Genomic DNA, 12795 nt, shown 5'->3' with positions numbered 1-12795 from the left:
TAGAAGTGTCAGACTACATTTCAAAATAAGGTTTACCAGTACAATGTTTTCTTATAAAAGTACAGGTTCTGATTCCTTTTGGAAAATACAGTAAACTGTTTACCCTGAAGAGTGTTGTTTACAATCTTTAAACTGTATTGTTATATGTGGTGTCTTAAATTTTTAGTGTATGTAGTGAGTTATGTTTGTTTTCACATTTTAAAACATTTTTGATGCCTTATTCATTAGGTCTCTACTAAAAAAGATAATTATATATTTAAAGCTTCTCCTATGTATGGGAAAATCAGACAGTTTTACAATTTAGTTGAATAGGAAATAAGTGGTAAGTAGAACACTTTAAAGATTACAAACCTAAGAATACAGTCTGACTTTGGATTTGTTATTTTCTGGGTAGAACATACCACAGATATACAATATCACATTTTTTATGTAAAGTGCTGAATTGGAAGCAGGATTCTACATTAGTGTCATCTTTACTTTTAAATTTCCAGTCAGCTTAAAAGAAAACTGAATTAAAGAAAACTAAATTTTTTTCTGTATTGATCTTTGAAAGCTTTTCTCTTAATTTATACTTATGAGAGTTAATAATGTTTATTAAACATTTTGTCTATTTGGCTTCTTACATTGAACATTTCAAACTTCTCTAAAAATCATTTGTGGAATATACTAGATTGACTGACCATTTTGAGATCGAGGAGTTTGAAATATTATACCCACATTCAGTTAGCACAGTTAACACCCTTCTTATCTGAGGATCATTTACCTAGCTGCTTTGGATATGTGCAACACCCACCCCTGCAAAATAAATATATATTTATATCTGAATCACTGTGCTGTACACCAGAAACTAATACAACACTGTAAATCAACTATACTTCAATTAAAAAAAATTCTCCAGAGCAGTCATAACAAATTGTATCTAGCAAATGTAATCACAAATTTTATGTTAGAGAATCACCAGAACCATTAACCAGATTTGATTTGCTCTAGTTTTCTCTTTTGCTTTTAAATTTAATTTTCTTGAAGTACATGTGAATACTTTGAAAGATGCATTAGTATTTCAAAGCTTATTGGAAAAAAAAAAAAGCTTCCCTCAATATTACCTTTTCCTATTTTTACCCAACCTTTGAGTTCTGATCGCTGGGGGCAGTCATTTGAAATTCCCTATGGCTCAGTGGTTCTCAAACCAAAGTTCTGCTACTCTTTGTCTCCGGTAGGTAGTTGGAGAGGGTGGGTTGCAAATATAGGGTGTGAAGTTTTGGTTTTCGTAACTAACTTTCAGGGGAATACTGACATTTGTGGGTAGGAATCACAGATACTAAATGTCATGCCGTATTCTAAATTAGTGTTGGCAAACTTTTTCTATAAAGGGCCAGATAGTACGTAGTTTAGGCTTTCAGGGCCATAGATCTCTGAAAACTATTCAACTCTGCTGTTAGACTACAAACCCGGCCATAGATAATGTGTAAATGAATGGCATGGCTGTGTTTCAGTAAAACTTAATTTACAGAAACAAGTAATGGGCTAGATTTGGCCCACAGGCCTTAGTTTGCTGACCTTTGCTCTAACATAGCCTCATATTCCAAAGAATTGTCCTGCTCAAAATGGACTATGCCCTGTTAAATCACACTTTTATTTTTAATGATATTTACTTAATTTTTTTATGCATCTTTTCCTTGCCTTTTCTTTTTTTCTTGGTAAAGGATTTATTTTCAGAAGACAGTATCAGGCGTCAGGAGCCCAAGTTATAAAAATGCAGAAGAAATAAAGTTATAACAACCAAAATCAGTGACCAGATATCCCATACCTTATACCATAATCTCCTCTCTGCTGTCCCTGCTAGTTTCATGCCGAAACAGGGCATGAGGAAACAAGAAGAGAGGAAAGGATTATGTAAAATCTGGGTCTCTGCGGGCAACATTGAGGTTTAAGATGATTGTTAACCCTTTGCAACAGAACAGTTAATTGTCACTGAATAGTTGTATAGCAACCTGAGTGGTAAATGTTGTTTAGAATCTACTCAGCTGTCTCCAGAAAGTATTGGGCAAGGGGCCCTCACCTTTTCTTGATTATTTCATTGTAGATGTTATTTGTTGATTTCTGACTATTTGATGAAGATTTGGCTTTTATATGATCACTCTCCAATCCCCTTCCCCCACCCTCCCATGACTACAAATTTTGGTTAAATCAGTATTCAGGGCTCATGTTTGTGGATGCATAGTTTAGAGCTCCATCTTGTAATGTACTGTGATAATATTCCCTGTCTGTGCAACAGTTTTTCTGGTTTTCCAAAGTCTCTGACAGAACTATAGAACTTTTGTTGTAGTCAGTCACGTTCAGGCATTCTACTAGTTTCTTTTTCTTCTTTCTTGGGAATGACCCTCCTGGAACTCTGTCCCCCTGCTACATTCTGGATGAATTGCTCTCAAGTCGTGCCTCTTATCTGCCATCTTGGTACTTTGTTTTATCATCAGCCTGAGAGTTCCTTTCACTGCTCTTAGGTTTTACAGATTTCTTTTTTTCTTAAATTTATGCTTATTAAAAAAAATCCTTTCAGGAATGCTTATGTTTCAGTGAAAAGAAGGCTTGAGTACTGAAGCTGATGATTGCTGATTATTTGACCATGGGAAAATAACTTCATTTCCTTGAGTCTTATTTATCACTTCCTGTATTAACTAGATAATGATTCTCAGCCTCTTTTCAACCATGCATCTCTTTGAAATTGTGATTCCAGGTTCTTCTTTTCAGTAAAGCATAATGTACAAACACAAAATTTCACATCTGATTTGAACCCCAGGTGAAGAAGTTCTGGATTAGGTGACTTAAAAACTTTTAATATTCTTTGATGTTGTGACTATCATTCAGTAGTATCCACTTCATACTAGGAGGTATCACTATAAATAAAAACTAAGGAATTTCAACTTCATTATCTTGAATATTTGTTTGTTTGGTTGTAACTCACTTTAGAGTCAGCTTTCCCACTGGAAAATGGTGACATTTTCATATTTTTAAGTACTAAGCACCCCTCTGAAGAGAGGCTTCTTAAATAGGAGCAGGAGGTTCTATGGTTTCAAAGATAATTAATACACCATGTATTCTTTTTTTAAAAAAAGTAATGACCAGTAGGATTCTATTTTAAGTATGCAGATCAAATTATGAGAGAGTGAGGCTGTATTTTCAGGAGATGAATATGTTTAAGAGAAGGGTGTTCCAAATATAACCCCAAATTTTAAAGGGAAAAAAGGCACTAGCAACACTGTATGCAAATAGTACAATAGCGAACTTAGCTTATAGAACTGAGGAAGAACTATATAATACAGATCTTGGTTATTGCCTTTATGCAGTCAGTAGCCAGCAAGAAAATCCAAATGAGTGTGTTTAGTAGCTTCTAAATATGAGCCAACAGTAGAATTCAGTTAGTAATTTAAATGAGAAACTAGCCCGAATAACATGAACTTGATTTATAACTGCTGTCAACTATCAGTAGTTGGGAACTTTAAATTCTCTACCTTTTTAGTAAAGTTCAGTTGTGTGTGTGTGTGTGTGTGTGTATGTATGTGTATGTGTGTGTGTATGTGTATGTATGTATACTAAGTACTTTGGTAGGGCGTTTTAGAAGAGTAATTTGTCCAAGGTCTCACAGATAGTTAAGAAGTATTAAGTCTCAGCTTTCAACTTCAAAAACCTGTGCTATTATTTACTGTTAAGATTTTCTTTCCTGTATCAGTCATGATTCTTTTATGAGTAAGACAAATCCAACTCAGACTCTTTAGTAAAACCGGAGACATTTATTGGCTTTGAAGCTAAACCATGGAAATTGGTGAAGCTTACCTTGACTGAATCCCAAGATGAGAACACCGTCAGATGTGTCTGTCTGCCTCTTTTTCCTTCCCTGCTTTCCTTGAGTTGGCTTATTTCTTCATACCATGGAAAACTTTCCATGCTGTAGGAACATGCCTTGAAGCATCTCCACACTCCTGTTCTTTGAGCTCCTTAAGATGAAAGGATGTGTGGAGGACTGGAATACAGTGGGTTTCCTACCCAAACTATTCCTGACCTTTTTTGCTGTTGGAAGAACTTCTACTTTGTCGGGGAATTCATTGTCCTCCACAGAGCCTTATGTTCAAGGAGCATGTATCTCCTCTCAGAGTGGGTGAATCCTGATTAGTCTAAGCCAGTCATGGAATTCTATTTCCCTTGCCAGTGATTGGATTAAAAAGGGGGCACATACTCCATTTCTGGCTAATAAGACATGAAAGCTTCTGGGACAAGTCTTCCATCTCTTAAAAAGAGACCCAACAATAATAATAATGAAAGTTATGTAACATTTACTATATGCCAGGTATTTTCTAAGTGCTTTACATATATTAACTAATTTAACACAGGGAAATGAATGAAATGAAATAGAGGATCTGTTTCCTCTCTCTGGACATGAGTGGATGAAGCTCTGCTCCCTGAGGCTGTTGTAGTGAACTTGCTCCCTATAAGAGAGCTAGCCAGTAGGCTGAAGCTGGCAGAGCTGAAATATGGAAAGAACCTGAGTTTGTCAGGAGTTTTTGAACCATGAAATTAATTAACTCTGGAAATGTCTTACATTGGGACTTCTTATGTATTAAATAATAAATCCTCTTATTTTTTTAGTCACTTAAAGTTGAGTTTTATTTCCTTACAACTGAAAGCATGCTAAGTGATAGACAAGAAATACTTGCTGATGGTATATGGTTTACAGTCCTCTTTTGCCTCTGGTTGGTTATAGTAGTAGATACAAAATTAAGGTCTACCAAAATAGATCTACCAAAAAAATACTGAGCCTCAGACAAATGTGTTTATTACATTTACTCTCAAGTTTTTTCTTGAACCATATTCTTACAAGTACCATTAAATCTTTAATGTAATTTTAAACCACTGTGCCTTATAGTACGATATGGTTGAAAGAAAACTTGTATTTGATTTTATGACATTTATCAACTTGTCATGTTGAATGTGTTGCTTAATTTCTCTGAGCCTCAGTTCCTTTTGTAAACTGAGGATAGTAATGCTCCCCCTGTGTGCCTCACAATGTTGTGAAGGACTAAATAGACTTTAAATATAATTTTTAAAAAGTTTTAAGGGTTGGTTTATGAATTGTTCAATAAATCTGAAGTATCAGTCTTAAAAATATTAATAATATATCTTATGGCTTGGAATATAACAGATGAGAAATTAGAGTGGTTGTCAGTACTCAACAGTTTTTTTAATGACTGTGTCTGTGCTGTACATACCCCTCCTTCCATCTGGCCAAAGAGGTGGATATGTGGCTAAGACCAGGCCAGAAATGGTACCTTACCCTGTTGGCCACAGTGATCCATTTAGGTATTTCTGATGACCCAAAATGTCTTTCTACATAGTTGGGGTTTTTTTTTGTTGTTGTAGTTCTTTTAAATTAGAGCTGATGGATGAGACTCTTTTGCTTCTTTCATTGAGGACCTAGGAGGAGGGAAGTCCAGAGCAGCCTCTAGGCATTTTACCAAAACTCATGGAGAAAGTTGTGGACAGAAAGAGAAAGAGACAGCACCAGAGTGGTCAGGAATAGGGAAAAAATAGACAACCACAGGCCAGCCTGGTTCTCTGGTCTCTGGATTCACTCCACCCTGAGAATAGCTTTATCCCTGAACTTTGAGTTATATAGCCAATAAATTCAGCCAATAAAATTTCCCCTTTTTGTTGGAGCTAGTTTGAATTGGACTTTAAAAAGAGAGAGTCCCAATTAATGCATAGAGAGTGTGTATATATACACATACATATATAGATTGAGGTATAATATATACTCAAAAATTATACAGATTATAATTTACTTTATATATTATGTATATTTACATATATGTTTGTAAACTGAACACCTGCTTGTGTTTAGGACCATTTGTAACCTGTTTATAAAATAGGACTTAGAGCAAGAAACAGAATGTTATCAGCTCCGCAGAACTTGAATGCTCCCTTTGAGTCATGGCCTGTCCCCTTTGACAGTGACCACTGTATGAGGCAGTATATTTTAATGGTAACAGGAACATAGGTTTTGGGGTTGGAAAGCAGAGATTTGAATCCTTGTTCTTGAAAGCTTGTATAATTTTGGACAAGTTGTTTAACTTCTGAGTTTCACTTTTTTTCATGTATGTTAATACTCTTATATTTACTTGAGAATTAATTGATGATATATGTAAAGTGTTACAAAGTGTTCCACACAGGGTAGGCCTTCAATAAATGAGAGTTATTTCTGTTATTATACTTAATATTCCTCACACTTATCAGAGGAATTGCTCCCAAAACTTTTTAGAGTGCTTTTATTTCATGGATTCTAAAATTCTCTCTCATGCGGCTAAAAAAGTTCTTACTTGTAAATGAGAAACCTAAAATGTCAGACTTCTAAATCCAATATTACAACAGTGGATATTTAGTTGATGTTGGTTGTCTGACACTTGTATAGCAAAGTCATGATGAAGTGTTATTTATAAACCTCAACTTTCTTTGCTTCAGTCACTGCTCATGTTTTCCACTGCTTCCTTTGCAGTGTCACTTACTTGCCTGAAAATAAGACTTCCCTAGCAGAATTAGAGTGATTAGTTTAGTTACTGAATTATTTATCTTTTCACCCAAGATTCCCCCCCCCCTCATTTTGGTCATGAAGCTATTAAAATTTTCCACCCTCACTGTCTCTCCAGTTTGGGTATCTCTAAAATAAATAATTTGAGTTTGAATTTTATTTATGAGGGAAAAAGAAACTATGCTATGCAGTAGTCTAAAGTAACTAAAGATAGTTAGACATTAGAGATCATCTACTTCCTGGTAAACTTTCTGCTTTATAGATAAGAAACCTAATGCCTGTAGATCTAATAACTTGATCATAGTCATGAATTAATGATAAAACCAAAACTCAGGTCTGCTGACTTTCGAGCCACACTTTCTCTTGTACTAAAATTGATTTGAAAAACACACTGAAGAAAGTTTTATAAACTTCCATTTGTTTAATTTCAAAGGTTTTTTTTTTTTTTTGATTGTTTAAAAAGAGCTCTTTATTTAATCTGTAGACAAACCGTAATGAATGCTTATGTTCCCTGACTCCCCTTCAGGCTTCTGTCTTTGTTTATCCCCTCTTATTACTACTCTGCTTCCAGTTAGAAAAGATGATACTGTTGCCTCTGCTTCATTAACCATTGGTCCTTAAGCCACTGCAGTCTGGCTTTTGCCTCTGCCCTTCTGCTGGAAATGCTCTCACAAAGGTCAGCAGTGGTAATAAACCATTATTGCAATAACACCTAGTGTGTCTTGTGGATTTGCTGGATGCCAAAGACTGGGCTTAGCACTTTATTTACATTGGAGGGAGAAACCTGGAGTACCGTAGGGCCGTACAGGATTTAAACGTGGTTTTGGCTTAGCTCAGTTTTTAAAAATCAAGTCAACATTGAAAGATCAGAATATTTCAGACAGAAATATGAGTTTTGAGGGTGTACTGTGCAGTCCTCATGGTGAATACTTGTGTGCTTGAACCTGCCTCACCTCTCTCATTTATGTCACCTTCCTGACCCCTATAGGAGCATGATTTACTATCTGCATTTTACGTGGATATTCAGAGTTTTTTTTTTGTTGTTGTTGTTTTTGAGATACTTCCTAATGTGAGGGTGTTTAAAAAAGATACAGATGGGATTATATATACATAGGTGTTTATTTAATAACACTAGTGTTAGTGAGGATGATGATGATGATAATGAAGATGTTATAGTACCACCACATATTTAAATACCATCTATTTTTTAGAGTGCTTCCATATGTATTTTCATGGTTTGGTTTATTGTGATAATGAAATGTATTAACTCAGTGGTTATATCAGGATATTATAAGAAGTTGTGTAAGACTTCTAGGGCTTTCGTAACAAATGACCACAAACTGGGTAGCTTAAAACAACAGAAATGTATTTTCTCTTTAGTTCACAGGGCCAGCAGTCCAAAATCAAAGTGTTAGCAAGGTTGGTTCCTTCTGTAGGGAGGCTCTGAGGGAGAAACTGTCCCACGCCACTCTCCTAGCTTCTGGTGAACACAGTCCTTGGTTTATGTGTTTCTTGGCTTGTAGATGCATCATTCTGTCTCTGCCTCCATCTTCACATTGCCTTCTTTATTCTGTTTCTCTGCTTTCTCTTCTGTTCCCTTTTGCTAAATATGGAGTGTTGTTATTAATAAAAATTTTAATAATGAAAGGTTTTGGTTAGTTATTTTAAACTGAACACTACTATACCTGTTAAATAGAAAAACACCATTTGAAGAAAGTGGTCAGGTTTCTTTTGTATATTTGATAATTATATATTTGCATTTATTTGCTCTCTTCTTTATGCTTTGCTTTAATTTCTAGCCCAAATAATTTTTTCTTAGCATATGTCATTCTTTATCTAGGATCATTTGAAGTACTTTTTTATCATGATTTTAGGAGGTGACAAAACAAATGATGCATTAAAAAGTGAATAGAACAAATAAGCAGAAGGACTGATACAGTTTCTTAAGTTTAATACCACCTAATTTTACATTGTACTTTTGAAGAATACACTATACTTTTTGATGAATTTTCTTGGTATCTTCCTTTAAGTAACCAAACTTAAAAAAATTTTGACTCTTTCCAAAAGTTCATTGACTTTAACTACAAATGGAATAGAAATGTCCATTTTCTAGTATTTTCCTGATCTGTGGTTGTTATTGTCTATTAATTGTGGCTTTGGTCTATAATACATTGTGATTTATCTGTGCTCCTTTGCTGTGAGTTTTCACTTCTTTGGCCTTATCTCCTTTGTTTAATTAGTTAGCAAAATTATAGGTAAATTAATTACAGTGAGCCCTCCACATCCACAGATTCTGCATCCACAGATTCAACCCACCTTGGATCAAGAATGTTTTGGAAAAAGTTTCAGAAAGTTCCAAAAAGCAAAACTTGAATTTGCTGTGCATCAGCAACTACTTACATAGCATTTATGTTGTATTAGTTATTGTAAGTAATCTAGAGATGATTTAAAGTATATGGGAGGATGTGTGTAGATTTTATGTAAATACTACACCCTTTGTATAAGGGACCTGAGTATCTACGGATAAGAGGGTACTGTAGCCAATCCCCTGGGATACCGAGGGATGACTGCTCTGACACAAAACCTAAGGGAAGGCTCAAGGAAGTTTCTCTTTAGGTAAAAATTCAAGTATGCCAATAAACTGGTTTTGCTGACAGCTCTTTCAGTGACTCAGAAACCCTCATTTCTTTTTTTCTTTTTTTTTTCTATCACTGTTTGAAGTTGCCTTGTGCTGGAATCTAACTTATTACTAAGGAATCAGAAATGTAGAGAAGGAAAAGTATCTTGGAAATTAACCTTTTAGTATCTTAATTTTACAGCTGAGGAAACTGAGACACAGAAATAAGGGAACTCAACAAGGTTTTGTTTTTATTTGTTTATTTTTATCTAGGCTGGTGATCTCATCAACTGTACCATGAGTTACAGAATTTCACTTTTTGAATAAGCTGTACCTGTACTAATTGAGATAGTAGATTCAGTGTGCCATGGGTAAAGAAAATGGAAAAATAGAAAAAAAAAAAAACTTGCACTGTTCCCTAGCAATGTCCTTTTGGGCTGCTACACAGTAATGTTTGCAGACTCCAAGGGGATCTATATTCAGGACTTCTGAGTATAAAATTACTAGGTTCACACAAACAATATTACTAGGAAAATTATTATTAAAGGTTTTGAGATATCTTTTACCATGTTCAGCCACTGTGAATACATAAAACACCCAGATACTTAGTATTTTCTGTTTGTCCTCTTTAGAAGCTGAATATTTGGCGATAGAAGGTCTTTCGTTTTGTTTGGCTAGGAAATTCTACATGGTACATAGTAACTTCTTTGAAATGCTACAGTTCTCTTATTTATTTTATTGACTTAAAAAAATAAATGGAATAGTTGTTCTTTTAAAAGGAAACATTCATTTGCTTGTAGCAGTTGCCAGATATAGTGCCTAAAAAAGTAGCTGTTTACACAGGTGTTGAGGAGATCCAAGAAACAATGTTTGAAGAGAGTTGAAGCTCTTTAATGAATGAAGCTTCTTATTATACCTGTTGGGAGTTGGGAAGAAAACTATTTTATGACATACTGGAAAGCTAGTCTCTAACTTTTTTTTCATTTTCTGATGAATAGATTTAAAATAGAAATGTTAGTGAAGGATATGATGTTTGCTGGTTATATTCCAAATATCTTGCCGTCAGTTTATCTTTAACCATGGTAACAGACATAGTGATGGAATAAGTTGATAGACTGCCATTGGCAGCCTAAAATTAGGCAAATGTACCAGCTTTGAAAAGGCCTGAGAATGTCTAAAACACTGGTGTTAACGTGTGTTACACTGGTGTTTATAGTTCCACAAAGAATGACATTTATAAATGCTATTTAACAGGGTAATTTACAAGCTAAATTGCTTTTTGCCAAATGGCTTATAGAGTTTATTCAAATGAAAGCTGTTAATTCAATACTAAAGATTGATTCACAAGAATAAAATGCTGGAGAAGGGTATACAGCCAGAAAATTTCCCATTTGAACTTTTGTCCAAAATTAATACCCTTACTAAGAGAATGCTATACCTGGTCATTTAAAGTGAATCATGATTTGGTCTGCTTTCTGTTTTTGATGTTCCCTTTCCCGCCCATAGTGGGATTAGAAATACAAAGAGTTGTGAGTTATCTAGTTTATGGAGAAGTGGAAAGTTAGTTAGCTCTCAACAGGTAAAAGACAGTATATAAAAAGAAAGTTAGTAAGTTGGCCTTATTAAAAGTTAATTCATTTAGAGCTTTGGGGAATCAGAGAGTGAGATCATATTTTTCAAATCTCAAAATGGTAGGCAGAGGTTGTATTTTTTAAATTACTGCTTTATGGCCACTTACCATTTTATGTGGTTTGTTTACTGGTACAAAAACTAGGAAAAATTGCTAGATGAAGCCTCATTACATTAACTTCATATAGAGAATATTCATTACATTTGGTTTTATCAGCACAGTTTGACTTTTAAAATTAAAGCCTTTTTTCTTTATTTTAATGAAGACTTCCCCTCTCTTCACAAAAAAATGTCTTGGTAGAATTTGCACCTGTGTCTACCTTTAAATAATGTTTTTGATGGACCAGCTGTGCATTAAGCACTGAGTACTTAAGACAGCTCTGCATCATGGGGAGACACTTCTTTAGTTTTTTTTTTTTTGTATTGAGTTATAGTCATTTTACAATGTGTCAATTTCCACTGTAGAGCACAATTTTTCATTTATACATGAACATACATATATTCATTGTTACATTCTTTTTCGCTGTGAGCTACCACAAGATCTTGTATATATTTCCCTGTGCTATACAGTATAATCTTGTTTATTTATGCTACATATGCCTGTCAGTATATACAAATTTCGAACTCCCAGTCTGTCCCTTTCCACCTTCCTCCCCCTTGGCAACCACAAGTTTGTATTCTATGTCTGTGTGTCTGTTTCTTTTCTACATTTATTTTATTTTATTTTATTTTTTTTAGATTCCACATATGAGCGATCTCATATGGTATTTTTCCTTCTCTTTCTGGCTTACTTCACTTAGAATGACATTCTCCAGGAGCATCCATGTTGCTGCAAATGGCATTATGTTGTCATTTTTTATAGCCGAATAGTATTCCATTGTATAAATACACCACATCTTTATCCAGTCATCTGTCTATGGACATTTAGGCTGTTTCCATGTCTTGGCTATTAGTGCTGCTATGAACATTGGGGTGCAGGTGTCTTTTTGAAGTAGAGTTCATTCTGGATATATGCCCAGGAGTGGGATTCCTGGGTCATATGGTAAGTCTATTCCTAGTCTTTTGAGGAATCTCCATACTGTTTTCCACAGTGGCAGCACCAAACTGCATTCCCACCAGCATTGTAGGAGGTTTCCCTTTTCTCCACAGCCTCTCCAGCATTTGTCATTTGTGGACTTTTGAATGATGGCCATTCTGGCTAGTGTGAGGTGATACCTCATTGTAGTTTTGATTTTCATTCTCTGATAATTAGTGATATTGAGCATTTTTTCATGTGCTGATTGATCATTTGTATTTCTTCCTTGGAGAATTGGTTGTTTAGGTCTTCTGCCCATTTTTGGATTGGGTTGTTTGGTTTTTTTCTTATTAAATCGTGTGAGCTGCCTGTGTATTCTGGAGATCAAGCCTTTGTCAATTTCATCTTTTGCAAAAACTTTTTCCCATTCTGTAGGTTGTCGTTTTGTAATAACTATTATACTTTATGGGAAGTGCTACAACAAAATTATCTTTAAAGAACTATGAGAACTTATATAAAGTTCCATCTAAATATTGTTCTTTCAGTCACCATTCTGTTACTCCTTTTACCTCCTAAATATTTCTCAAATTTGCTGTGATCTGTCTTCCTTTATTGTTTCTTAATTCTTGTTCCAGTTAAATATTTTTTCCTCACAGCCACCAGAGTAGTAGTAAATATGAAATAGTCTTTGTATGCTGAATGTATATTACATTAGGTACTCAACGTAATATTTTAACCTATAGTAACATTTCCCAAAGTGTGTTCTGCCTGATGTTAATAGGTGTATTAGAATAGAAGAATTCTGTGGTTAAATAAGTTTGGAAAGTATTGAGTTAGAAAATGGTAAACAAATTTTTTGAGTACAGGGCTTCATAGTTTGAATAATGTGCAGTCTTACTGACTGCCTAAGAGGCCGATAGAAGAGATATCATTTCTCAGTTTGTTTGACTTAATTTT

At 34.6% G+C, this 12795-nt stretch overlaps 1 protein-coding gene across 12 annotated transcripts in view; it reads left to right on the top strand.

Moving 5' to 3' along the window:
* Nucleotides 1-12795, top strand: part of PHTF2 (putative homeodomain transcription factor 2) — a 171924-nt gene that overhangs the window by 25996 nt on the left and 133133 nt on the right. The window lies entirely within an intron of this gene.

The sequence above is a fragment of the Camelus ferus genome, chromosome 7 (genome assembly GCF_009834535.1).
Source record: "Camelus ferus isolate YT-003-E chromosome 7, BCGSAC_Cfer_1.0, whole genome shotgun sequence".
Lineage (NCBI taxonomy): Eukaryota > Metazoa > Chordata > Mammalia > Artiodactyla > Camelidae > Camelus > Camelus ferus.
This window is presented reverse-complemented; position numbering and strand designations above follow the sequence as displayed.